Source organism: Lipotes vexillifer, unplaced genomic scaffold, assembly GCF_000442215.2.
Source record: "Lipotes vexillifer unplaced genomic scaffold, Lipotes_vexillifer_v1.1 scaffold213, whole genome shotgun sequence".
NCBI classification, from domain to species: Eukaryota; Metazoa; Chordata; class Mammalia; order Artiodactyla; family Lipotidae; genus Lipotes; species Lipotes vexillifer.
In genome coordinates this window covers 6,190,130-6,194,287 of record NW_006780610.1, presented here as the reverse complement: position 1 = coordinate 6,194,287, position 4,158 = coordinate 6,190,130, and the positions used below count along the sequence as shown (strand labels likewise).

At 38.6% G+C, this 4,158-nt stretch overlaps 1 protein-coding gene across 1 annotated transcript in view; it reads right to left on the bottom strand.

Annotated features, from left to right (window-relative positions):
- ZMYM6 (zinc finger MYM-type containing 6) overlaps positions 1–4,158 on the bottom strand; it is a 43,922-nt gene that overhangs the window by 37,300 nt on the left and 2,464 nt on the right. The window lies entirely within an intron of this gene.

Genomic DNA, 4,158 nt, shown 5'->3' with positions numbered 1-4,158 from the left:
AGGATCTCTTTCCCTCTCCCTTCTTACAGCACTTCATACTGTCTTTGTGTATCCTCAGCCTCTCTCTACCTTGTCAACTAAAAGCAGCATGAACTGTAAAGAAGCAAAAAGGTAGTTTATTTAGGTTCTTAGAATTGTAATTCAGGGATCACAGATTCTGGAAGAACCCAGAATAGTGTCCCAGTGGAGGAAAATGGGTAGAGGTTTTTATGGGGAAAAGGAGGAAGTTCACGCAGGCTTACACAAGCTGTTTACCAAGAATATGGATTGGACGATAAATCTGTTCTGTTCATACGATTGGGTTATCAAGCACGTCTCATCCATTACTAGGGAAAGGTATGGTTTCCTTAGTCCAGAAAGAGTCCAGTTCTCAGCATTGTTCTTTCCTTTTGGCAACTCAGCAACTATTCAGCAGTTTTATGTTAGAGAGTTCAGCAAAAGTTCAGCATGGGCAGCAAATGTGGAGATCCTCAAGACAGTCTCAGTCATTCTTGCCTTTGTTCCTTTCACAACCTGCATATAGGTTTCTTCCCTTCAGCTTACAAGGAACCTATTCCCTAAGAACTACTGCCCTCTCTTCTCTCTCCCTTTACAACCGAACTTAGAGAAAAAGTATTCCATTCTTTCTCTACTTCCTCACTTTGATTCCCCCCTGAACACAATGCAATCTGGCTACTGCTTCAACTGAAGGTGTTTTAAGATAACCAATCATCTCACTATTGTGTAATTCAACACACAATTTTAGGTTTTATCTTACTTGGCTTCTCAGATACATCTGACACTGCCAATGATTCCACTGGTTGTCTTCGGATTATGTTATTACTTCAATTCATCATTACTATTTCTTAGTATCCTTCATTGATCTTATATTCACCCCTGAAGTCAATGGTTCCAAATTCAGTGGCATCAGAAGCCCCTAAAAGTCTTATTAAGACATAGAGTGTTGGGTTTCAGCCTCAGAATTTCTGATTCAGCAGGTCTGAAGCAGGGCCCAAGAATATACGTTTCTAACAAGTTCCCAGGTAATGATGAGGCTGCTGCTTGAGGGACTACTTTGAAGCCATTTTGAAGCACTAAATTAATCTAGTTCCCAGCTTTCTATCCTGAGCTCTACTCTCTTTTCTCTACTTTTGTTCCCTGAACAATCTCATCCACCTTCATGACTTCAACTATCACCTATATAGGGTTATCAGATATAGCAAATAAAAATATAAAATGACCAGTTAAATTTGAATTTCAAATAAACAACAAATAATTCTTTAGTATAAGTAAGTCCCAAACATTGCATGCAACATACTTATATGAAAAAATATTCATTGTTCATTTGGTAATCAAATTTAACTGAGCATTCTACATTTTTATCTGGCAACACTATACCTACAGGTAGATAACTCTCTAATCTCTAAATACCACATCCATATGGGCAAATGCCTCCCAGTGCAAATTACCACTTGAATGTCCCACGAGCCCCTTGACACAACAGATTCCAATACTTATTACTTCCCCCCAAAACCTGTTCCGAGCCCCTCAGTAAATGGTATCGTCACAAACTCAACTTACTGAAGCCAGAAACCTCTTGAGTATTCCTGGATCCTCCTTGACCCTCATACTTCATTTGCTACCTCTAAGTTGGATCAATTCTACCTGAACATCTAAAATCTATTCTCTTCTCCCACTTTACTATTGAAATACTCAACCACTAAACACACCACATTCTCTCACCCCTCCATGACTTGGCACATGCTCTTCTCTCTGTCTGAAGATCTTCATCAATTGCTATAACTCAAGCGCTACCCACCCTGTGAAGCCTTCCTCTCCTCCCTAGACAGACATAAGGGATCCTTTCCCTGTGCTCCCAATGCACCTTACACAATATTTAAAATTACAGTAATTACATAATACTGTGATTTTATATCTGTATAGAAGTGGCACAAAGCAACAGAAAGAATATATGCTTGAAGCCAGTCAAAACTAAGTTCCTATTCTAGCTCTGATGCTTCCTTTGAGTTTGTAAGTTACTTAACCTGTCCTTCCTTCAGTTCCCTCCTTTGTAAAATGGGGTAAGGATACTTCCCTCCTGTGTTTGTAGAGTTTAAATGAGAATAGGTAAGACATACGTAGCATACCTTCTGGCAGGAAGCAGTCACCCAGCAATTACCTCTCCCATTTCCATACCTTTATTCCCCCTTACACTATCAATTCTCTTGAGAGCAGAGGCCCTATCTTTTCATCTTTGTAGCTCCTCTGAAAACAAAATAACTAACAAAGCTTAGCATCCTAGTTAAGGGCTCTTGAACCAAACTGCGTGGGTTCAAATGCTAACTCACCCATTTACTAGTTGTGTTACATTTAGTTTAGTAAGTTACCATCTGTGTCTCTGTTTCCTTGTATGTAAAGTGGGAATAATAACATCGTACGGTTGTAAGCGTCACATGTAAACTGCTTACAGTGGTGTTCAACAAGTGCTTTAGGTTATATAAACAGGAATAAAAGTCACTGAACGACTGAATGAGAGCTCAACTATAGCTTTAATATCCAGAACAGACCCTTAGTATATCATAAAATACTCAACTTTTCAATTTTTTGTCTCCTAGTTTCCAATATTCAAATACGACATGAAAAATTGCACATACTATTTGTTCAATTGGCTTTTCCACCATAGGCCACACTCTCAATCATGAAAAATTATAGCCTATTCACCAAAAGGAACTAAGTAGGTCCCTATCCACTTAAATTTACAATGTAAGCTGTTAACGGGATTTTCATTATCACAATTTTTATACAGAAAGAATACTCAATTAACTCACAGTACAATATTTCTTAAATTTTTATACTACAGGCAAGGTACGATGAAAGAAATATTGGATCTGGAATTTTAAAAAACTGGTTTTGTACCCCAGCTGTGCCATGAGACCTTGGTGAAGTCACTTATTCCTTCAGGCTCAGGTTCCTCATCTGTGAAACACAGCCTCTTTTATTTTAATTATTGAGCATGTGCCAGTCATTGTGCAAGAAACAGAGATCAAGTAAGACCAGACCCAGGAAAACAAAATTCATTGACCTCCAGATGCCATAATAAATGTAAAAGCACTACATGATTTAAAAAAAAAGAAAAAAAAAAAAAAGACAGAGAAAGAATGGCTAATTCTACCTGAGTGACAGTTAAACTGTATCTTAAAAGAGGAGGAACTTTTTGCCAAGCTAAAGCATCCAGTTTAGGATACACAGGCAGAAGAAACGGCATGTGCAAAGGCAAGGAAATAAAAATCAAAAAATATACTTTCCTGTGAAATGCAAATAGTTTGCAGGAGCATAGATTAGAAAAGGTGGGAAGCACTACGGGGCATATACCCTGAGAAGACCATAATTCAAAAAGAGTCATGTACCACAATGTTCATCGCAGCTCTATTTACAATAGCCAGGACATGGAAGCAACCTAAGTGTCCATCAACAGATGAATCGATAAAGAAGATGTGGCACATATATACAATGGAATATTACTGAGCCATAAAAAGAAACGAAACTGAGTTATTTGTAGTGAGGTGGATGGACCTAGAGTCCATCATACAGAGTGAAGTCAGAAAGAGAAAAACAAATACAGTATGCTAACACATATATACGGAATCAAAAAAAAAAAAAAAAAAGGTTCTGAAGAACCTAGGGGCAGGACAGGAATAAAGACGCAGACGTAGAGAATGAACTTGAGGACATGGGGAGGGGGAAGGGTAAGCTGGGACGAAGTGAGAGAGTGGCATGGACATATACACATTACCAAATGTAAAACAGATAGCTAATGGGAAGCAGCCACATAGGACAGGGAGATCAGCTCAGTGCTTTGTGTCCACCTAGAGGGGTGGGTTAGGGAGGGTGGGAGGGAGATGCAAGAGGGAGGAGCTATGGGGATATATGTTTATGTATAGCTGATTCACTCTGTTATACAGCAGAAACTAACACACCATTGTAAAGCAATTATACTCCAATAAAGATGTTAAAAAAAAAAGAAAGCAAAGAAAAGGTGGGAAGGATGAGTGATGACACTGAAGAGGAAAACAAAGGCCTAAACATGGATAGTTCGGATGCCACACTAAAAAGTTTATGTTTTATCCTGCATGAGGAGACAGGGTCTTTAAAGAGAGCAGTGTCATCAGATCTATAAAG